Below are 24,301 nucleotides of genomic sequence, written 5' to 3' on the forward strand. Positions count from 1 at the left end.
AATGTTTCCAAAGAGTTGGCAATTTTGTCAGCATAGAAGGATTTGGTGAAGGTTCTTAGCTTTCTATTTAGACTCCAGAGCATAGCCAAGTAGATGTGGTGCCCCGCCCCCGGATTGGATTTGGGACCTCTTTGAGGTGTCCTGCATCGGCCACACATTTTTGACTTTGATGAAAAGACCTTCTTTCCAAGTCAGGCTTAATGCTGCATCTTTAAAATAGGGATAAGAGAGGCTTAGAAGAAGAAGAAGATATTGGATTTCTATCCCGCCCTCCACTCCGAAGAGTCTCAGAGTGGCTCACAATCTCCTTTACCTTCCTCCCCCACAACAGACACCCTGTGAGGTGGGTGGGGCTGGAGAGGGCTCTCACAGCAGCTGCCCTTTCAAGGACAACCTCTGCCAGAGCTATGGTGGACCCAAGGCCATTCCAGCAAATGCAAGTGGAGGAGTGGAGAATCAAACCTGGTTCTCCCAGATAAGAGTCCGCACACTTAACCATTACACCAAACTGGCTCTTAGAGGTGATATGAGAATGAAAACCATAAAGATTTATTTTACTGTGTTTAAACCCTGCCTTTTCCCCCCATTGGGGATCCAAAGCACCCCTTTCTGCATTACACTGTCTTCTCTCCGCTGTGTTTGAATCCCCATTTTTGAACCTCCATTTTTAAGGTTGTAGAGCCCTTACAAATATGTCTGTCAGTGATCTACCAGTGGCTACTAGCCATGTTGACTGAGGGATACCTCCCAGAGCCAGGAGGCAATATCAGGGAAGGCCTTGGCCTGTATGCCCCCAGAGGAACTGGTTGACCACTCTGTGAGATACGATGCTGAACTAGATGGACCACTAGTCTGATCCAGCAGAGCTCTTGGTATGTACCCTGTATTCTGTCTTTAACAGTATCCACTGTTGTTCTGGGTGGTTTTTCTGAGACTTGCTGAGATTTTAAAGCTCTTTGGAGAATGCTCTGAAAACAGGATTAGGCTAGGCTTTGGTGAGGGATCTCCTTGGGGGAAGGAGGCTGGAAAAAAAGGTACCTTAATAGCAAACAATAGGCGAGCGCTGCAGAACAGGATGTGGAGACAGCGCACTCTGTGTATGCTCAAAGGCCTTCTTTCCCCAGTGCCTTCCCTGGTGTTGCAGAAAATTCCTTTCTCCAGCCACCGTGGGCAGCCTCATGGAGGCCACTCCAGTGAATGAGAGAGCGAGATCGATCGCTCCAGCCGGCGACGGTGCGCCCTCCGCTTGCGGGAATGGGGGACGGGAAGGTTGCCAAGGCAGGGGGGTTTCCTCTCTCTCGCTCTCTCTGGCAGCTGCGGGAGGGCCGGTCTGGCCAGCCGGGTGGGAGGGACGGAGGCCGGCTCCTTCGGGCGCTCCTCCCCAGCTGGGAAGGAGGAGGGCGCTCGGCGCTTTGCCTGCCGCCGGGATGCGCCCAGGGACTCGGCCGGAGCGGGCAGCGCAGCGGAGGCGCGCGGGGTAAGCGGAGACAGTGCGCCCCGGTGCGGGCTTAGGGGGCCAGGGGGGGGCGCGCTGCGAGGGCGGGGAGGGGAACCTCTCTCTCTCTCTCGCTCGCTCTCAAATCTCAATTCAGATTTTTTTTTTTTAAAAAGGTCGTTCAAACAGCTGGCCTCTGGGCTCCTCCTTGACTCCCGCCCGCGTTGTCTTCCAGTCCGCATTTTCCCCATCATTTCCTCGCCAGCCAGCCAGCCACCCCCGCCTGCCGTTTGCTCTGCTTGAAACTGCGAGCAAAGTTTGAAAGCAGGGATGTGGGAGATGGGGGCGGGCGGCGAGTTGGGGGCGGCGGTGTAGAAAGGCATCCCTGCTCAGAGAGGAGGATTCTGACGAAGGGAGGTGGGAGAAAGGTGTTGAAAGTTGTGCGCGTTTCCCCTGCTCTTGCTGGGGTTTCTTGCTTTTGTGCTGGGAAAATGAGACTCCAACTTGCATAAGTCTGAAATGGCCAGAGAAAAGAAACTTGTGGTCCTGGTTGGTTCCGTGCTCTGCCTTCTAGCCAGCCTGCATCCTGTGTCTCCCAATGACAAATAAATCCCTTGGTTCTTCGTGCACCCCTGGAACCCATTAGATCTGTCCCTCTTTGGTTGACATGCTGTCCCCCTTCCTGACAAACTACAAGCCCCTGGTATCCTGCCATGTAATAGTACTACACTACTTATTTGCTAAGAGCCAGAAGCAGTATAGTTCTGGAACCTTATATCCCATGCCAACCCATTACATCAAGAACTTGAGGAATTCTAGTTTGAGGTGGGTAGCTGTGTTGGCCTGAAGCAACCAAACAAACTTTGAGTCCAGTGGCACCTTTAAGACCACAAAAGTTTAATTCTGGGTATAAACTTTCGTGTGCGTGCACATGAATTAAACTTGCACCAGAACATGCACCAGAATTAAACTTTGTTGGTCTTAAAGGTGCCACTGGACTCAAAGCTTGTTCTGTTGAGGAATTCCGGTTTCTCTCCCCAAGCATCCCCCAACACAATCAGTGAGGTTGCCAGTGGGTTGCTTAATAGGGTTGTAACCAAGGTAAGGAGGGGAAAACTTCAGAACTATCACCACTTTGTGAATTCCTTCTTTGGCTGGATAAATACTTGTCAGGGATACTCCTCTAGGCTGATCCTGCATTGAGCAGGGGGATGGACTAGATGGCCTGTATGACCCCTTCCAACTTTGTGATTCTGTTCCATCCCCCCCCCCCTCATCCCCCTAGCGGAAGTATGCATCTGTCTTGCCAAATTTTGCAAATTGCCAGTACCAGCAAGTAGGCCTGCTTTCTGTTACCCCACTTCTCTACCATCCCTTTTGCAAGCTGCTTTACTAACATTTGAATAGCTGAAGTCTCTGCAAACCATTCACATTTGAGACAGGTGTGTGAGAATCTCTCTGCCTGTTCTGCACCCATTTCCCAAGCAGGTGTGTTTGCAATAAATCTGGTGGCTGCCCCAGGCCCTTCTACCTCCTAATAGATGCTGAGCAGTTGAGTGCCGTTACATTCTTTGCACACACCTTCCCTTTCCCACTAGGTCACAACAACCTCCATGTTTCTCCAGACAATGTCAGGGTCCTTATTCATTTATCCCCCCCTCCCCCTGTCTGGTTCTGTTGAACTCAGGGTGGCATACATCCTTGTCTTTCCCTCCATTTTATCCTCACAACAACCCTGTGAGGCTTGGTTAGACTGACAGTATGGGACTGGCCCAAGATCACCCAGGAAGCTTTCGTGGAAGAGTAGAGATCTAAGCCTGGGTCTCTCAGATCCTAGTCTGACACTCTAACCATTACACCATGCTGCAAAGTATCCCAGGACCATGCTGGTACATCTGCCTTCCCACTAACCCCATACATGCCTATGGCATTCTCTCTACACACCCAGCTAATGCATGCTCCAGTAAAAGGCCCTTGGCAGGCCTTTGCTCTTCCTCAGGATGCTGGATGTCTCTTGAAAACCTTACAGCTGTTGGAAGAGAAGAAGAAGATATTGGATTTATATCCCGCCCTCCACTCCGAAGAGTCTCAGAGCGGCTCACAATCTCCTTTACCTTCCTCCCCCACAACAGACACCTTGTGAGGTGGGTGGGGCTGGAGAGGGCTCTCACAGCAGCTGCCCTTTCAAGGACAACCTCTGCCAGAGCTATGGCTGACCCAAGGCCATGCTAGGTGCAAGTGGAGGAGTGGGGAATCAAACCTGGTTCTCCCAGATAAGAGTCCGCACACTTAACCACTACACCAAACTTGCGAACTGGAAGAGAAGGATTTGATGTTGTCTCTTAGCTTCAGATTCCAGAGAGGGGTTATAAGCAGCGTTCCCTCTAAGCTGCAGAGTCTTGTGAGCAAAAATTCTACTTTGTGAGCTACTGCTGTTAAAGTTGTGGGCTACTGCATAGATTATTGTGCTCTGGGGTCATCCTTCCTGAGGTAAGACAAAATTATGTGAGCTGGAGGCTAAAAATCTGTGAGCTAGCTCACACTAACTCAGCTTAGAGGGAACACTGGTTATAAGAGACAAACCGTGGATTTTCTTCCTGTTTGCTCTTCTGCCTCAGTCCCTTTCATGTGTAAACTGATAATTCTCAGGGGCATTCCCTCCCTCCCTCCCTCCCTATCTCGCTCTCTCACACACACATGCACACACACAGAAGGAGCTTGTTGCTCTCAACCTTTGTACCATGGGTGGCAGCCTCTATCTGCATCCATCCAGGTAAAGTAAGAGTCCAGTAGCACCTTTAAGACCAACAAAGTTTTATTCAAGGTCCAGGTAGTTAGATCCTGTCTCTATCTCCCATCTTAGCTATCTAGAATGGAGTTCTCTAATAAAAGAATTCTTATTAGTTTGAAACTGGCAAGGGGCTCTGTGTAACTCTGTAACTTGCTAACACACTCAGAGCAAAGGAAAGCTCTGCTGTGAACAGTGCACTTTGCTGCTACAGAATATAGATTTCTGGATTACCATGCCAGTGAATCTGTCTATCAGCAGCCACCCTACCAGCCTCTCATCGCTATCTCCCATCCCCCAAGATGTTATGTTGTAGTCTGTCCTTCTTCTGATCTTTTCAGCTGGCTTTTCTACAGCTATTCTTCATTGATTCTCCTTCTCTCAACCCCATCCCCCTCCCCACCTGCCTGCTCCTTTCATCTTGGCATCTTTGCAATGGTTCACTCTCCTAGCACTCTGCTCTGGCAGCAGAGGAGGAGGAAAAAGAGGGAGGAAAAAGATCGAACTCTCCCTTTTCAATCATATTTCTCTCTGGAAAGGTAGCTGAGTTTCTATCCTTTGTAGGCCTGGTTCTTGTCATTGAGTGAAGGTTTTTTTCCTTTTCTTGGCTTGAAGAAATTTAAAATTAGTACTCACTGCTGGTTTTTTTGGAAAATTGTTACACACACACACCCCTTGAATCTGTGTCCAGAGATAGGCGGGAACTAACGAATTAAATGAGTCTGAGTCTTAGCTTTCAGACCACCTTTTTTGTACTGCTGTGGCAATTGCTCAGTCTCACTCTTTCACCCAGGACTGCAGCACAACACAGAGGCCCATCCATTCCAGCTGTAACTATTAGATGCATGGAGAACAGGTCCAGGGCTTTTTTTGAGCAAGAACTCACAGGAATGCAGCACCAGCTGGCTTGGCATCAGGGGGTGTGGTCTAATATGCAAATAAGTTCCTGCTGGGCTTTTTCTAAAAAAAAAAAAGCCCTGGACAGCCAGGTCTATTATTGGCTACTAGCTGTGGTGACTGAAGGGAGCCTCCATGTTCAGTGGTTGTCAGCCTCTGAATCCTAGTGCCAGGAGGCCTTGACCTCTATGCCCTGTTGTTGGACCTCCATAGGAGCTGGTTAGCCACTGTATGAGGCAGGATGTTGGACTAGATGGATCACTAGGGGCTGAGTTTTGGGAACTGAGCCCAGCAATGTGGACTTCTGCCTCTCACAACCCTTGTAAATGTTAGATACAAATTCACAGAGCTGATTTTTAAAAAAATGTTTCCCCAGTGTATATAGTTTATTTTTATCCTTCCTCTAAGGCATTCAGGGTGGGTGTACCTAGTTCTTCCCTCTATATTTATCCTCACAACAGCCCTGTGATGTAGTTTAGGCTGAGAGTGGCTGGCCTAGGGTCATTCAGTAAGCTTCATGGCAGAATGGGGACTTGAACCCGGGTCTCCCGTGCTCCCTCATCCCCACTCCCTGTGCCTTATAACCCCACAATTCCTAAATTTGTTGTTACAAGAAAACTGCTATTTAGCTGTGATATGTTTATTGAATAATTAGAGGCTCCTTCGAGCCTGAAGAATACACCCACAGAGAAGGCAGCTGCTATATTTCTGCATGAATCATTGCTCTTGCCCTGCCTTTTTCCATTCAGCTTCTGCTGGATACGTCTGCTGTGTTTCTGTACTGGGTATGGTGGGATCATTTGCTCTCTCTTGATGCACCAGAATTTCCTGTTCTCATAGGAGGTTGCAGGGGTCGCTTTGTAGAAAAATACGTGGTGGAGATCATTAGCATAACTCATTAGCATATGCTGTCCCCCCAGCCAAAACCAACCTGACACAAGAAAGGAGAGCCCTGGGCGAGCAAGGCCTGCTTGGACTGGCTAGAAATCTAGCCAGCCTGAGCAAGCCTCACTCACCTGGAACTCTCCTTGGCTGCCCCCACACACACAGTCAAAAAGCCAGCAAGCCACCCACAGTCCAAAATCACATAAGAAGTGGAGAAAGGGTGGCACAGGCTTCTTCAGGGGTTAATGAGGGCTGCTGGGGGTATGATAAAGCTCCTGGTGGCTGGCTGGCTGCCCGCACTCCTAATCCAGGGGTTGTTATGCAGCTGCACCGACTGTTCAATGGACAAGGTTGGTGGGGAAGAGAAGGGGGAGCCCTCAGAAAGGTTCAGGAGCTGTGCTTCCATGAGCTCCTGCTGAATTCAAGGCCTGGGAGGTTGTATGTTTTGTCTCTGCATGAGTCACTGTTCTAGACTGCCCTACTTTTGGTCAGAATAGCAACTCATATGTGTGAAACATAGGAGGTGGGGGCCTCTGAGGTTTGCTAATTCTTGCTCCTTCAATTTCTCTAAACCACTGTGTGTGTAAGGATACAGGGTGCCTCTTTTAAAATATGGATCAAAAGCTACAGGGAGTCCAGGATACATGGTTGTAACCACTGGACTTTCTGGCTTATGCCCTTCTGAGAACAAAACCTGCATTTTTAGCCTGTCCTGCTTTTGTTTTCTATTATATGTGAACACACATCTTGTGCAGTGCAGGGGTTAAAAAGCCCAGCTACAGGGAGACTCAGATTCGAATCCCCACTCAGCTGGGAAGCTCATGGAGTGACTTTGGGTCAGTCACTCATTTTCCCAGCCTAACCTACTTCAAGAGGTTGTTGAGGATAAAGTGGGGAGTAGAGGGGAGAATGCTTCTCAGAGCTCCTTGGGGAATGAGCAGGGTAAAAATCCAATGAATGAACGAAAAACGCAGGAAAATATAGAATTTAACCCCAGCTCCACTCTTAGAGCTGGAAAGTGGAGCCTAAAACTCCTAATTTTCAGGCTGCCCACTTCCCTTTCCCAACATACTTCTTTCTCTTCTGTACTAAGAATTCTAGTTGTTCAGCCCTCCTGCAGCCCCTGTTCTTAAAAGCAAAGCACTGGACTGCATTTCCCTTGTTTCCAAGGGTTTTTTTTTTTTCTAGAAGGTTATGTAGAACCCTTGAGGGAACCACAAGGACATTCGTTCCTTATTCAGGTGGACAGGATGTGAATTGGTGTGAGAATGCTCAAGGCTATTGAAACAGCAGGTGATGAGGCATAGAGAACAGAGAAGCGATTAGTTTTGTTCTTTCTATATTGGAGAGACTGTGCTTTTGTGTAGGTATAGACACTGGGGAATCATAGAGTCATAGTTGGAAGGGAGGCCCAGAATCATGTAGTCCATCCCCATGCGCAACACAGGGAATTCACAAATACCTCCCCTCCCACACATACTCAGGGACCCCTGCTCCATGCCCAGAATGAAGGTACAGTTCCTGGGGCTGACCAGACACTGTGCCTGTGGCTTAGGCCTCTTTAAGAGGGCAAACTTACCCCTGGATCGTACTACTTCAGACCAATGTTCCCTCTAAGCTGTGGAGTATTGTGAGCAAAAATTCTACTTTGCATAAATTTAGTTTGCTCTGGGGCCATTTTTCCTGAGCTAACACAAAAATGTGTGAGCCGGAGGCTAAAAAACTGTGGACTAGCTCACACTAACTTAGCTTAGAGGAACACTGCTTCAGACTGCAAGTGGATTGAAGGCCTCACACTATTTGACATTCCTCCATACAAAAGGAAAAAGAAAGAAATTGCTTTGCACATAGAAAACTACATACCAGGGAACTTTCACCCTGATACACTAGTTTTCTATGTGCAGGGGTTTTCTTGAGTGAATGATACATTTAGCCATGATGATTGCTAACAGAGATACCAGTCCCAGAGAAAGCTGAAGAAGTTTCCTATTAGGGTTTGTAGAATCTTTCGGGCTCAAGTTTCCTATTTCCTGTTTGCAAGTCCAACCACAGAATATTGAAGGTACATAAAAGCTCTATGCCCCCTCCCCCCAAAAAATAAGCGTTGGACCACCACAAATCATAGGTCACCAGATCTGAGGGCTGCTGTGATGGGGTCGCTTCTTTTCCCTGGTCCAAAAATAGGACCAGTGAGATGTACCAAGAAGACAATAAAGTGACTAAGAGGGGAGAATAGTAATGAAATGTGGCTTTCATGCCCTGCTTTGGGGCTTCCTGATAGTATGTTGTTGGCCACTACAGGAAAGAGGATGCTGAACTAGAAAGAATACTCTCAGGGGGCTTTTCTTACCCTCTTATGGGAGCAATCCAAAGTGGAACAGCCTCATTGCAGGAAGGTACTTTTTTTTTTAAAAAAAAGTCCCCCACTTGTGTCCTGGGTTGTCTGGGTCAGATGCTGAGACCAGGGCATCTATTTCTAGCCTGGGTCTTATTTTGAGCTGTTATCTGCTGAACGTGGGATTTCTGCTAGTTGGATGTCATGACAAGATGCAGTTACATCCCCACCCGGCGGGTGGCCAGCTCTGGAACAGATACCGCAGGGGTGCCTGCAGCTGAGCTCAACAATTACCATTCTCCTGCTTTTGGGGTTGTTTGATGGCAGGAAAAAGGCGGGGAGCAGGGAAGAGGAAAATGCTGGCCACTGGCTTTCCTAAAATAAGCTCTTAAGAGTCTAGGATGCCCAAAGGTATTGAAGAACAAGAGATGTTTTCCCACTTGGAAAATCATCTTGCACTACACGGAGCCTTTGGGCACGCAGCTGCTTATGGGGAGGAATTCTTCAGGCAGTGTGTGTATGTGATAGGGTGGGGGGAGAGGAGATGCTGCTGCTTCCATGTGCAGCAAAGTGCCAGAGAGCAGGCGGAAGGGGAGTCCCCAGGGGCTCTCTTGCAGGCTCTCTTTTTTTTTTTTTGGTCCCTGTTGAATTGATTGTGCCCTTCTGTCAGAGGATGCTGGGCTTTGGTTGAGGGACCGCAATGCTCCTTTTCCATAAGGGACTTCCATCTGGTGTTTTAAAAAATTCTGGATTCTGATTTTTTTTTTAATGAAAGAAGCGACTGAATCAGGCCAGTTCCGTCCAGCTACAATTTAGTCTGGGGTTTAGAGACAACCTTAGGGGGAGTGGCAGTTTACAGAGAATTACAGCCGCCCAGTCCTTCTGTAGCATCACAAACCTTGCTTGAAAGTTGGGGTGGAGAGTGACTGCAGAGGGACCAAAAACAGGACACCCAGGTAGCTTGGACACAGGCCTAGTGCTAGGGCCTCTGGCGCCCCAGGTCGGCACCTGCCCTGCGGCCACATTCCCACCCACAGGGAGAGCATGTGTGGTGAATGGAAGGAGGGCTGGGTGGGATCCGGCTGAGCTGGGGCTGCAGAGCGCCTCTGAGAGCACACTGCAGAAGCATTCTCCTCCGAGTTGGGCTGCCCTTGCAAGGGAAGCCCAGCTCAGAGAAGCCACACCGACGCCCCGCCTGGCTGCCCTTGCCTTGAAGGTGAGAGCAGCCGGGCAGGGTGCATTCTCCTCCAAGCCGGGCTTTCGAGGGAAGTCTGGATCAGAGGAGAGCCAATGCTGATGCACTGTCCTGCCACTCTCAGCTTCCCAGGTCTGTGACCTGAGAAGCCAAAAGCAGAAGGAGTGGGGAAAAGGGCACCCAGAGGCACCCAGAGGCGAGGTGGCACCCCAGGCAGCGGCCTGTCTTGCCTTCCGAATCTATGGGACTGCCTTTCTCCACATGTTCCCCAGAGAGCACTGCGTTCAGGATACAAAACCTACTGTCCATCCCTGGACCAAAGGATGCTAGACTATGCTCCACACGGGCTAGGGCCTTCTCGGTGGCAGCACCAGAAATGTGGAATGCCCTCCTGAAGGTCATAAGGGCCCTGCGGGATCTCTCTACTTTCCACAGGGCCTGCAAAACTGAATTGTTCCAACAGGCCTTTAACATCTAACTGGGAGAGGACTGCCACCCCACATCTCTAAAGAGCTATGATTACTATAGGATCACTATCCGGAAAGAAAGAGCCCGCCTATATCGAAGTTGTACAGCACCCTGGAATGTTTTAATTGTAATTGTATTTTATTGGCTTCAAACTGTAATTATAAAGGTCTCAACTGACTGTTAGCTGCCTTAGTCTGCTTGCGGAGAGAGCAGGATAGAAATTTAAAGTAATATAAATAAATGATACTCCCACACGCCGGTCATGCTTGGACAGGGTGCAGCATTGCAGTGGGGTTTTTTTTCCTGTTTTCCGGAGTGGGACACGGAAGGGTTTTTAAATGATGGAAGTGGAATTAATGGCAGTGTTTGAGAAAACGTAAAAGAGCCCCGTGGCCCAGGGTGTTAAAGCTGCAGTGCTGCAGTCCTAAGCTCTGCTCACGACCTGAGTTTGATCCCTGGTGGAAGCTGGGTTTTCAGGTAGCTGGCTCGAGGTTGACTCAGGCTTCCATCCTTCTGAGCTTGGTAAAATGAGTACCCAGCTTGCTGGGGGGGGGGGGTGGAATTGTAGATGACTGGGGAAGGCAATGGCAAACCACCCCGTAAAAAGTCTGCCATGAAAATGTTGTGAAAGCAACGTCACCCCACAGTCAGAAGCAACTGGTGCTTGCACAGGGGACCTTTCCTTTCCTTTCCTTGAGAAAATGTCAGATCTCTTCTGTGGTCCCATGAAAGGGAGTTTAGTTGAGCAGCAGAACATGGAAATGAGACTTCTGGATTCTGTTCCTAATTCCAGGTGGGGTTCTTTGAATATGGGAGCCAGAATTGCTGGTTAGTGAGGCCCTGACTTGGATAGCCCAAACTAACCTAATCTCATCAGCAGCGCCGGCTCGTGGGCAAATAGCGCCGTAGGCAGGCACCTCCCACCAGTGCCTCCCCCGGGCATGCTCCGCTCACCCCCCTGCACAGCTGTGGCTGCCGCCGTGCTCCTCTCGCCCCCCTGCCACATACACACCACTGCTGCTGCCAGCCTCCTCTGGCCCACTGCTGTGCTTCGCTAGCTCCCGCCACGGCGGCACTCTGATTGTTCGTCCCTCTCTCCTGCTCGCCATGACTAAAACAGTCCTACAGGCTTCTCGCAGCCTGCGCCTGCATGTTTAACCAAATGCACAGGCGCGGGCTGCTAGAAGCCAATAGGGCTGTAGTTGCAGCAAGCGGGGGGGGGCAGCAAGCGGAGCGCAGCAGCGGCGAGCAGGGGGGTGAGCGAGTGGAGCGGCGCAGTGGCGGGTGTGGGTGGGAGGCAAACTAGCCAGTTGTGTTGAGCACTGAAAGGGGGGAGCCCAATTTGGCACCCCTTGCCTCTTGGCGCCCTAGACAACTGCCTAGTTTGCCTATTGAGCGAGCCGGCCCTGCTCATCAGATCTCAGAAGCTCAGTAGGGTCGGCCCTGGTTAGCTAGTACTTGGATGGAAGACCACCAAGGAAGCCTAGAACTGCTACACAGAGGCAGGCAATGGCAAACCACTTCAGAATGCCTCTTAACTTATGGGGTCTCCATAAGTTGGCTCCAAATTGATAGCAGATACAGACTCACTCAGCTTGGGAAGAAGACTGGGGTTTGTAATGTATTTGAGCAGGTAGGGAGACTGGGAACTAGGAAGGCTGGAATCCTTTCCCCAGTCCCAAATCTCTTTAAAATGGATATATAATCCTTCATGTTCCAGGCTAGCCTGATCTTGCCAGATCTTGGAAGTTAAGCAGGGTTGGCTCTGACTAGTATTTGGATGGAAGAACAACAAAAAATGCCAGGGTCAAAACACAGAGGCAGGCAATGGCAAACCACCCCTGAACATCTTTTGCATTGAAAACTGGACAGGGTTGCCATAAATCAGCCGTAATTTGACAGCAAAAAAGAGAAAGCACTTAATCTTCCTGGTGTATTCACAGTAATGACTGTCAAAGGCCAGAGTTATTTGTTCTACCCTTTCACTGTGTATAAGAGCCCTGCTGGATCAGACCAATAATTTGTCTAGTCTGGCATCTTGTTTCCCACATTGCCCAACTGGAAAGCCTGCAAACAGGGCATGAAAGCTAAAGCCCTCCCTCCATTGATTCCCCCCACCCCGTGCCAGCAACTGGTATTCAGAAGTTCATCCTCTCTAAAGACAGTAGTTACATTCCGTCAACCTGGCTAATAGCCATAGGTGGACCTATCTTCTGTGCATTTGTTTAATACCAGTGTTGGATTACTCTCTGGAAGACCCAGGTTCGAATCCAAAGTTGTACCACAGAAGCTTACTCGGTGACCTTGGGACAGTCACTCTTGTTCAGCTTAACCTACCTTACAGGGTTGTTGCGAGGATGAAATGGAGGACAGGAGAATTGGGGAGAACATCAGGGTATAAATGAATTACACAATTTTTTTTAATTAAAGGTGTCTAGGTCAGTGGCTATCAATACATCCTGTGGCAGTGAGTTATATATATTAATTATCAGTTACATGAAACATGCTTTCTTTCATCTATCCTGTATCTGTTGCCCATCAACCATACGATGAAAAGCAAAGCATGAGTTTTAAGCATGAGTTTTAATTGTTGTCTGTATATATGAAACTTGGAAGTAGTGACAGCCACTTCAGCCTGAGGTAACACTGTTTTAATATATAGGTAGCTTCACAGGAGTTGTGGGGTGGGGGGAGGTCAATGTTAACAAAGGTTGAGGGTGTATGCCTTGAATGAACCTCATACATTTAATCCTCAGAGAATCAGATGTGGCTTAGTGGTTAAAGCTCGAGTAGTAATGATGAGTGGGATTTTGGTCTGGGTGTGTCAGGATTCTCAAATTCTTTCCTCAGTAATTATGAGAGTGGGGGATAATGTTATAGTTTATCCCAGGGGTGGCCAATGGTAGCTCTCCAGATGTTTTTTTGCTTACAACTCCCATCAGCCCCAGCCAGCATGGCCAATGGCTGGGGCTGATGGGAGTTGTAGGCAAAAACATCTGGAGTGCTACCATTGACCACCCCTGGTTTATCCCATCCAGACATGATAAGCTGTAGTTTGAGAACCTACCCCTTACAGTTACAGTTTGGGCCAAATCTGGCCCTTGGAGGGCAGGATGGGGAGGTGAGCCAGGCTGTCTCTGCCTGTTTCCAAGCCAGAGGTGAAAAAGGAGTCTGTCACTAGGAAGTTTCATCTGTATTCAACCCACAGTGTATTGGGGGGGGGGGGGGCGGGTATTGTGTGCGATGGAACCTTCCTTCAGGTTCTGTACTACCTACAGACTCCTTAGTACATCCTGAAGGAAAGAGCGATAGTGCTGAGTTTCAGCTCTGAAACTCAGCTTAGTTCAGCTCTGTCGCAACCCAGCTGTAGTTCAGTACGGTATTGTGGTAGGCCGCCTGCCAGTTTATCCTCCTTTGTAGTGTGAGGGAAGTTTCACAGTTGGTCCCTGCCGTTGATGTTGGTTTGCTGATCGAGAAATACCTCGAGGCCTTGGCTGTTGTCGAGAAGACTGGGATAGAGAGGAAGGGTTTATTATTTTCTCTAGCTCGCTTGCTGGCTGCCATTCAATAGATACAATGGCTTATTGGTGTTTAGCCCAGCCCCATCTGAGGATTTTGAGAAATGGAAAAAATCCTCTCGTCCAACCCAAAATTAATTTGATCCAGAGATGAGCTTTGTAATTTTCCATATTTAGCTTGAGAATAGAAGATGTTACAATGGAATGCCTCTGGGCATGTGCAATGTGTTTTTTCTCCTGTCTGTAGTAACAATTAGCCAGCACTTAGATCGTAAGGTTTTTTTTCAAACTCATCTTTTTCCATTTAGAATAATGATGATAGCGTGCAGAGCTCAGTTAGCAAAGCCCAAAGCAGGGAGTGATAGATTCTGACCCTTATATGGCTTTGTTCCAAATTGTGGCTGTATGTGTATGCAGTTTTCTTTTTACATGCTTATGGAGATCTGTGATCCACAGATTTTCAGCCCTTCAGATAAAAAGGCTTGAACAACACACAGCCCTGAATTTCCAGTACTTTATTGAAAAGGAAGAAGATATTAGATTTATACCCTGCCCTTCACTCTGAATCTCAGAGTCTCAGAATGGCTAACAGTCTCCTTTACCTTCCTCCTCCACAACAGACATCCTGTGAGGTAGGTGAGGCTGAGAGAGCTCTCCCAGAAGCTGTCCTTTCAAGGACAGCTCTGTCAGAGCAATGGCTGACCCAATGCCATTCCAGCAGCTGCAAGTGGAGGATGGGGGAATCAAACTCAGTTCTCCAAGATAAGAGTTTATGCACAGGAAGGGGGGGGGGGCAGGTCTTTATAGTGTAATCCAGAGTCTCCAATGTGATGCCTTTGGGCTCCATGGTGCCCACCAATACTTTTTCTGACACCTGCCCGGTGTTTTTAAAAAGTAGGTGGGGCTTTTGGCCAACAGAGCTTCTGATTGGCCCTTGGAGATCGGCCAGATACTGCCAGATGAGTGGTCCTTAGCTATCTCAAATGCATATACTTACAATGTGTGCCTGGAAGAAAATATTTTCAACATTATGTTCACTTTTTAAAAGCATCCTGTCAAACAGAGATTCTGCTTGAAATTCAGAAGAACTACAACAGGGGCTTCCAACGTGGTGCCTTTGGGTGCCATGGCACCCACCAAGATCTTTCCTGGCATCTGCCAAATGTTTTTAGGAAGGAGATGGGGCTTTTGCTCAGCAGGGCATCTGAGTGGCCATTGGAGATCTGAATGTGCCGATTTTTTTAAAAAGTTGCTTTGGCAGCGGTTGTGACTACTGCTCAAAGATCTTCACTGCATGACAGAAGGTACACTTCAGCAGCCATTCTATGGCTGACTCCGCCTCTTGCAGCCACTATTTTGTGGCAGCCATTTTCTGGCTGCGCCCACCACAGTGTGTTGGAATTCCAAAGGTACCAACAGGCTTAAAAAAGTTAGAGAGCTAGAGAGTTATGCATAAACTTAGTCTCTGACTTTTCATGGTCAGCTCTGCCGCCTGAGTCTGTCATTGTGTGGTTGTGCCCACCACTCTGTGTCAGAATTCCAGAGATGTCCACAGGCGCAAAAAGATTGGGGGCCCCTTAGTGTAAGCCCTGCTCAGCATTGGCCACTGGAGTGCTCTCATTTAGTTTGATCCTGGAAATGCCATTCGAATTGCATAGGGTCCCTAGAGCCGGCCAGAAGATTTAACTCTCATGATTTTCTTCCTTCCTAAAAATTAACCACAGAGCCCAACCCTGCTATAACTCTTGAGAGCATTTAGCCTGTAAACCATTTCTGAGCTGCAGCTCACTTGAGCTTCCTCTTGGAAATATCCCCCAGAGGACATTTTCAGAACTATCCAGGGCAGATTATACTATTGCCCAATTTGTTCCACTTTTCTTAATTTGGGGTCATAGAACTGGAATTTGGAAGAGGGATGACGGATCATCTAGGCCAACCTCTTGCCTTAAGGCAGAATATCTTATCCCTTAAGCATCTCCAACAGAGGATCAGCCAAACAATGACATCCTGTACTTCCATAGGCAGTTTAGACTGTCTTGTTCGCAGATTATTTTTTACTAAAGCTGCATGTAATTGAATCCCAGTAAGGAGATGTTCAAGAGGGCGTTTAGAACTATCATATGTTGGAAAGAATGTATTGGAACTGAGGAGGGTGCAGAAATGAAGTGATTGAACAGTGAAGCCTAGAAGTGGATGTAAATTCATACTCAGGCAATTTGGAGAAGTAGGCTGGAGATCATGTTTGGTGTAGTGGTTAAGTGTACGGACTCATATCTGGGAGAACCAGGTTTGAGTCTCCACTCCTCCATTTGCAGCTGCTGGAATGGCCTTGAGTCAGCCATAGCTCTCAGAAGAGTTGTCCTTGAAAGGGCAGCTTCTGTGAGAGCTCTCTCAGCCCCACCTACCTCACAGGGTGTCTGTTGTAGGGAAATAAGTTAAAGGAGATTATAAAGGATCCTGTTGACACCTCTGAGACTCTGATTCAGAGAGAAGGGCAAGATGTAAATCTACAGCTGTCTTCTTCTCCTCCTTGAACAGAGACATCTCTGCATTCCTTGGAAGGAGCAGGGGAGTTCTAGCACTTTGGTATGAAACCAGCATTAATTTGTAGTGTAGATGAGCCTATGCAGGGCTTTTTTTGAACAGGAATGCACAGGAATGCAGTTCCGGCTGGCTTGGCATTAGGGGGTGTAGCCCAATATGTAAATTAATTCCTATTGGGCTTTTTCTAGAAAAAAGCTCTAGTTATACAATGGTGACATCAGGGTGTGTGGCCTAATATGCAAATGAATTCCTGCTGGGCTTTTTCTACCAAAAAAGCCCTGAGCCTATGAGTTGTACGTATAAACACATTAAGCTGCCTTATAACTGAATCAGAACTGTGGTCTGTCAAGGGTCTGTATAGTCTACTCAGACTGGCAGCAGTTCTCCAGGGTCTCAGGCAGAGGTCTTTCACATCATCTACTGCTTGGACCTTTTAACGAGATAGAATCATAGAGTTGGAAGGGATCTCCAGGGTCATCTAGTCCAACCCCCTGCACAATGCAGGAAACTTACAAACACCTCCCCCTAAATTCACAGGATCTTCATTGCTGTCAGATGGCCATCTAGCCTCTGTTTAAAAACCTCTAAGGAGAGCCCACCACCTCCCAAGGAAGCCTGTTCCACTGAGGAATCGCTCAAAAGGTCAAGAAGTTCTTTCTGATGTTGAGCCGGAAACTCTTTTGATTTAATTTCAACCCATTGGTTCTGGTCCAACCTTCTAGGGCCACAGAAAACAATTCCACACCATCGTCTATATGACAGCCCTTCAAGTACATGAAGATGGTGATCATATCACCTCTCAGCCACCTCCTCTCCAGGCTAAACATCCCCAGCTCCTTCAACCTTTCCTCATAGGACTTGGTCTCCAGACCTCTCACCATCTTCGTTGCCCTCCTCTGGAACCATTCCAGCTTGTCTATATCCTTCTTAAAATGTGGTGCCCATAACTGAACACAATACTCTAGGTGAGGTCTTACCAGAGCAGAGTAAAGCGATACCATCACATCACATGATCTGGACACTATACTTCTGTTGATATAGCCCAAAATTGCATTTGTCTTTTTTAGCCACTGCATCACACTGTTGACTCATGTTCAGCATATGATCCACTAAGACCCCTAGATCCTTTTCGCACATACTACTGCTAAGACAAGTCTCCCTCATCCTATAACCATGCATTGGATTTTTCCTACCTAAATGCAGAACTTTACATTTATCCCTGTTAAAATTCATTTTATTGATTTTAGCCCAGTTTTCCAGCCTGTCAAGGTCATCCTGTATCCTGTTTCTGTCTGGGATTGAGCCTGGGAACTTCTGCCTGGAAAGCCACAGCCCCTCCTCAAAGTACATGCATGAAACTCCCTTACACTAAATCAGACCATCAGTCCATCAGGGTCAGTATCATCTACTCAGACAAGTAGTGGCTTTCCAGGGTCTCAGGCAGAGGTTTTTCACATCATTCACTGTCTGGTCCTTTCAACTGGAGATGCCAGGGATTGAACCTGGGACCTTCTGCATGCAAAGCAGATGCTCTGTCACTGAGCTGCAGCCCCTCCTCAGGTGAAGGGGCTTAGCACCCAAGGAATATGAGGGAAGACCAAATGAAACTAAAGTTGTCCTGCCACATTGTCCTTAAAGTGGCTTTCCAGTCTGTATGGTATTGGGGCTGTGAGAAGGGGCTATGTCTCAGTGGTAGAGCATCTGCTTGGCATGCCAAGAAAGCCTCAAGTTAAACCCCCAGAATCTCCATTGAAAAGATGAGGGATTGCATGTGAAAGGCCTCTACCTGAGACCCTGAAGAGTTTCCGCCTCCCGGAGCAGATGAGACTGACCTTGATAGATAAGGGCTGCTTCATGGGTTCACTTGTCACCCTCCACAGATGAGTGCTCATCTTGAAGGTCATCGGCTCTAATGGTAATGTTCCATCCTGGAAATTTTTCACTGCCTCCTGTATCAGAGGTGAACAGGAAAGGTGGTGAGTGGCAATATGATGTAGGTTTTAATCCAATCAGGAACAGCTACAAGTTTACTAGCAAATTCTTATTTTTGTTCTACAGCTCAAAATCAAGACAGAGCAGAAAACAAGACCAGAACTTGTATAATTACCTCCTGCAGGCTTAGTTTCTGTACTGCTAGAATCCTGACTGTACTGTTTGGTGCCATTGCAGAGTGACAGGGAGACTGAGCTACGAATCAGGGAATTCGTGGTTTGGATCTTGCTTCTGCCATAAATGTAATCAGTGGTCTTAGCAAGCTTCTGGCTGTCCATCTCCCCTCCCCTTCAGCCCTGCAAGAAGTATGCAAAGCACTTTAAAGATATGAAATCTCTATGCTATATCTAATTATAAAGTGACTTGCCTTGGTGTCAATTAGGTCACTCACAGACCAGAAGTTTCTATGTACTTGTTGTGTGTTGTGTGTGGCAGAGAGACTCTCCAGGGAAACAGAAACATATGACTTAGTAAATTAGCCAAAGGGGGCAGAGGGGAGAGAACACTCCAAAAAGTCCTAATGAGGACTGGGTGTACTCCGGGCAGCACAGAATGTTGAGAGTAGTAGAAGGCCAGTTAAGGCCGGCATGGGGGGAGGAAGATATGGGGCTACTGGACTGTTCAAACCCTTGAGAGATTGAGGGCAGGATTGCGAAATCATTTATTCCACCTCACCACCTGCAGTTCCTTACACCTGCAGTTGCCATTGCAAAATCCTTCTCTGGCCTGCAGACCCATCTCTCTCTGTGGCCCACACAGTTGCTGAAACAGAAGGAACGCAGAAGGGTTCCCACTGGCAAATTTGGAATGTCTTGGCTGTATTTTGACTGCTGCCCATTTTTAATAGCAAGTTTCCTTGGAAACCTAACATCATGAGAGGAGCAGGCAAGGTACCCAGTAGCATACGTCCTAGTATACCTCTATATGCTATTGACAACCACTGTGCATTACTTTTCCTAGAGAACTTGTAGGTTTAGTTAGAACCTGTTTCAAAGATCTGGGGAGGTTATACTGTGGCCAGAACAGACAAACAACACTTGGAGGGAACTTGCCTGCAAGTGTTCTAGAGCAAGGGTCCCCAACCCCCGGGCCACGGACCAGTACTGGTCCATGGCCTGTTAACAACCAGGCCACAGATTGAGGCAGAGACGTTCTCCTACTCCTTATTTAAAGACCCCCATGGGAGGGCAAGGATGGGGTGTGGGCTTGGGGGCAGCCTGGGGCAGCAAAATCCCAGCACCCCCACCCCCACTGGTCTGTGGAAAAATTGTCTTCCACAAAACCAGTCCCTGGTGCCAAAAAGATTGGGGGCCACTGTTCTAGAGAATAGAAGGCCAAGACTGTCTAACCTTTATTTACTAGTCCCAAACTTCAGTAGCCTTTGTAGCTTAAACTAATATGTAGATAAAGGATGCAATAGCTCTGCAGGCTCTCATGACTTCTTGTACATTAAGCAGTGCTTCTGTCTTCCATGTTTAAAATGGAAGTCAACAGTGTCGAGCTGACCAGACTTTAGCAGTAATGGCCAAAGAAGGCCAGGTTTATTGAACACAGCATTCTGCAAGGGGGTGGGGGGACATAGAAAGTGGCAATACTTATAAGATTCATATTCCTGATAATTTAAGTTTGTGTGCCTGTGTGTGTTTTAAAACAAAGATTGTAGCTTTTGTGAACACAAGAGAAGCCATGTTGGATCAGGCCAATGGGCCATCCAGTCCAACACTCTGTGTTACACAGTGGCCAAAACACAGATGCCATCAGGAGGTCCACCAGCAGCTCCTTGAAACCTATGCTTGAAAGTGGCTTTCATAACTCTGCAGAAGCCAGAGAGGTGGTAGATATCAGAAAAGTCGATGAGCACTAAGGAACTGGAATGATGTGAGTGTGTGTGTGTTGCAGTTCTTTGTCACTGTACCATCCATGACTAGGACACCCAGCATTAATTATGCAAAACAGCAACAACAATCCCACAATAGCCTGCAGATGTGCTCAGTTTGTATAAAGTGTACTGGCTTCAGAGTCTAGCCTCTTTCCATAGAGGGTTTTGGTTCTTTAGGCACAGAATTTTAATTTCTTTCAACCCTGGACATACAATTGTGCCCGTAATGGATTGCCATGTTTGTACAAATCAGAATATGCCCAGCCTTCCTAGTACTTCAGTTGCAGTCTGCCACCTGAGTCCTTCCATACTCTGTATCTCTGGATAGTCTCAGCAGTTTTGCTTTATATATGGCAGTAGTAATTTCCCAGGTACCCTGTGTAGAATGATGCTTTTTGGGGAGCTTTTGTGCCTGGCTTAGGTGCCTTCATGGGAATGTGCAGGTGCCAAAGAGGCACTTAGCCAGGCCTGGATGGCGTTTGGAGGGGGGTCTGAATATGATGTTGTACAAATGGTGGATTTTGCATGAATCTGCAGCATGGTGTTGTGGGAAGGGAGAAAACAGTGGAACAGTTGAGATTGCTTTTCCATGGTCCCACAAATGATCTGGAAACACCCAAGGCTGAAGAAGCTCAGGAGGAATGGCTCAGCGGCTGGAGTGTGGAGTCCATTTAAGGCACTCTGCGCTTTCTTGAAGGAGAACAACTTAAGCCAGTTTTCCAAGAGCAGTCTGTATGCCAATAACTAAGGATGAAAATTAGGGGTGGTCCTACCCTTGGAGAAAATCAGGGCGCCCTTTCATGCAGGTGACTGTAGAATATTGGCACAGACTAAGGAGCAAGCAGTTTATTAAGTTTGGGGGGCAGAAGTTGAGCCCCTCACAGTCTGTTTCCTTTTCCACATTGTCCTGCCAAGATCTCTCTTTAGAGATAGGAAAGGAAAGGTCCCCTGTGCAAGCACCAGTCGTTTCCAACTCTGGGGTGACGTTGCTCTCACAACATTTTCATGGCAGACTTTTTATGGGGTGGTTTGCCATTGCCTTCCCCAGTCATCTACACTTTCCCCCCAGCAAGCTGGGTACTCATTTTACCGACCTCGGAAGGATGGAAGGCTGAGTCAACCTTGAGCCGGCTACCTGGATCCAGCTTCCACCGGAATCGAACTCAGATCATGAGCAGAGAGTTCAGACCACAGTACTGCAGTACTTCTGCTTTACCACTCTGCACCACGGGGCCACTCTTTAGAGATAAGGGGAGAGCAAATTAGAATTCCAAGAGAAGGAGCAAGCCTAGCTCTTTCCCTTCTTGGAAACAATGCAGAGTGAGGTGTTGCTGTGGAAGAAGAATAGGGGCAGATGAAAAAATTCATGTGGTGAAGAACTGAGTTTGATTCCTCACTCCTCTGCATGCAGCCAGCTGGGTGACCTTGGGCCAGTCACAGTTCTCTTTCAACTCTCTCAGTCCCAACTTGCTCACAGAGTGTCTGTTGACTGTTGTGGGGAGAGGAAGAGGAAGGCAATTGTATGCCACTCTGATACTCCTTCAGGTAGCAAAGAGTAGGGTATAGAAACCAATTCTCCTCCTCTTCACTGTTATATGAAGTTTTCATTGTGAGATGACAGTGGGTGCTCTAGCATCCCCTCTCAAGCACCCCCCCCAGGAGAAAGTTCCAAGGGGAGCAACACATTGGGCAGGAGGAAATTGCAATCTGGTGTTGTGGGGAAATTGACTCAGTCCAGAGGCTGGACTGGACTGGACAATGACCACCCATTTTGCTATTGTTTGTGGATCTCCACATGTATGAGCATCTAATCTGAAAATATGTATCTTGGACTTCCTGTCAAGTGATTGGACAAATGTTGTCAGCTGACTAGTCAATTGCTAGCTAATTATAATGATTGGTGAGTTGTCTGGGAAAAACAGAATGAGTGGGGCATGTGCGTCTGCAAACCACACACACACACATACACACATGCAAAAGCCAGACCTCAGAAAGTACCTAAAAACAATAACTATCAATTAAAGCACTGGGTCTGATCCAATTAGAGTATGGAAGCTTTCTGCATCAGAGGCATTACAAAGATTATGGAGAAACAAGGTACAGGTATCCCTCCTTGTTTTCGCTTGTTGATCACCTCTTATCTCTTAAATAAGGAGCTCTTTTTACTGTTGAGAGAGCACTCAATCCGCTCGCAATTGTGAAAGCAGATCCTTGCTTGGCAGATAAGAAGTGATCAACAAGTGAGAAATAGGAGAGATAGCCAGCGTGTTTTCTTCATAATCTTTTGCCTCTGATGGAAGAGTACATTGGGAGTTTGATCAGGTATACCAGCTTGGAATGCTTTAATAAATAGTCATTGTATTGGTGTTTGGAGATACGTCTCTTATCTTTGTGTGTGTGTGTGAGAGAGAGAGACAGACAGACAGAGATAAGGAGAGCCAGTTTCAGAGCTAGAAGGTAGACTCGCCCTCTTTACTTTTCAATCCTAAGCAGTGTTCCCTCTAAGCTGAGTTAGTGTGAGCTAGCTCATAGTTTTTTAGCCTCCAGCTGACACATTTTTGTTTTAACTCGGGAAAAATGGCCCCAGAGCAAACTAATCAATGAAGTAGCTCACAACTTTAATGCCAGTAACTCATGAAGAAGAATGTTTGCTCACAAGACTCTTAGGGGGAGTATTGGTCCCAAGTCTTCTGCTTCCCCTTGCCCTACACATGAGGGGTAGCCATTCACTAAAATGGGGAGAAGGGTCCGTCATTGGGGCAAAGGCTATCACAGTTCCCTGTGACCCTGGTAACCCCAGCCATTCAAAATCCAGTCTGCTTCTATCAGTGCTGCCCACCCAGTCCTTCTATTCTCTCCTTCTCGGTCACTTTAGAGTGTGTTAGAATGTTGGGATACTGGGCAGAATGTTGGGATTTGGCTTTGATGAACTGTCCCATCAAGCCAAGAATGTTCTTATGTCAGGGGCCTCCTAGAGTTTTAATTGTACTATGATGTAATCCAATAACAGGGTTGATGTCCATATATACTTAAGAACTGGTACTTCCTTGCTCTGCACTATTGCACTGAACTGCCCTTAAATCCGACTTTGATCTGTCGCAGTCACTGAAGGGTGGGGGTTGAAACACCATGTTTTCATTTTTTGAAAAAAAGATTTTATAGCTGTTTTTGTTTGTCTCTGGGGTTTCAGGCTAAAAGTCAAGGGGAACTGTTCAGTTTCTCGGTGATAGACATAGTATTTCTGCATTAAATTATTACCAAGAAGTAATACATGACATTATTAGCAATGGGTAGTTGTTACATTTCTAAGAAGTTAATAATTGAAATTTTTGACTTTTTAGTTATGTGGTCGATTGGCCAACCCTAATCTTATGTTCTGATAACGTGGGCAAAGAGTGGCAGCGGGTGTAATAGGGAACACTTTTGAAATGTAATCTAAGCCTGTGGTGGAGAGTGGAATATAAATTTAAATCAATCAGTTAATATCATAAGAACAGCCATGTTAGATCAGGCCAATGGCCCATCCAGTTCAACACTCTGTATCACACAGTGATAAAAAAAAACCCCAGGTGCCATCAGAAGGTCCACCAATGGGGCCAAGACAGTAGAAACCCTCCCACTGTTGCCCCCCCAAACATCAAGAATACAGAACATCACTGCCCCAGACAGAGAGTTCCATCTATACCCTGTGGCTAATAGCCACTGATGGACCTCTGCTCCATATGTTTATCCAATCCCCTCTTGAAGCCATCTATGCATGTAGCTGCCACCACCTCCTGTGGCAGTGAATTCCATGTGTTAATCACTCTTTGGGTGAAGAAGTACTTCCTTTTATCTATTTTAACCTGACTGCTCTGCAATTTCACTGAGTGCCCACGACTTCTTGTACTGTGAGAAAGGGAGAAAAGTACTTCTGTCTCTACCTTCTCTATCCCATGCATAATCTTATAAACCTTTGTCATGTCACCCATCAGTCAACATTTTTCCAAGCTGAAGAGCCCCAAGCGCTTTAACCTTTCTTTTAGCAATGGAGAAAATGTAGCCAAAGTTCAACACTTTTAAATACCATTTTAAATGTGGCAGATATTTAAGCTAATTGAACTAAATAGTGCTTAACTTTGACTGGATCCTTGATTTTGTGACTATAGATCTCATCAGATCTCATAAGCTAAGCCTGGTTGGCCTTGGTCAGTATTTGGAAGGGAGACCACCAAGGAATACCAGGGTTGAGACATGAAGGCAGGCAATGGCAAACCAGCTCTCAACATCTCTTGCCTTAAAAACCTCACGAGGGGTTGCCTAAGTCAGCTGAGACTAAGCTACAAAAACAAAACAAAGACTAGACTAGTCTGCTGAAAAGCCAAC

General features: G+C 47.2%; 1 protein-coding gene across 7 annotated transcripts in view; it reads left to right on the plus strand.

The window, feature by feature from the left end:
* Window positions 1–24,301, plus strand: part of ZNF385A (zinc finger protein 385A) — a 191,764-nt gene that overhangs the window by 97,697 nt on the left and 69,766 nt on the right. The window contains exon 1 of one of the 7 annotated variants that reach the window (XM_060252068.1): window positions 1,375–1,477. The exons of the other annotated variants lie outside the window; for them this stretch is intronic. The gene's annotated coding sequence lies outside the window, so the exon portion shown is untranslated. Of the gene's footprint in view, window positions 1–1,374; window positions 1,478–24,301 lie in introns of those variants that run through there. 7 annotated transcript variants of the gene reach the window in all.

Source organism: Heteronotia binoei, chromosome 13, assembly GCF_032191835.1.
Source record: "Heteronotia binoei isolate CCM8104 ecotype False Entrance Well chromosome 13, APGP_CSIRO_Hbin_v1, whole genome shotgun sequence".
Classification (NCBI taxonomy): domain Eukaryota; kingdom Metazoa; phylum Chordata; class Lepidosauria; order Squamata; family Gekkonidae; genus Heteronotia; species Heteronotia binoei.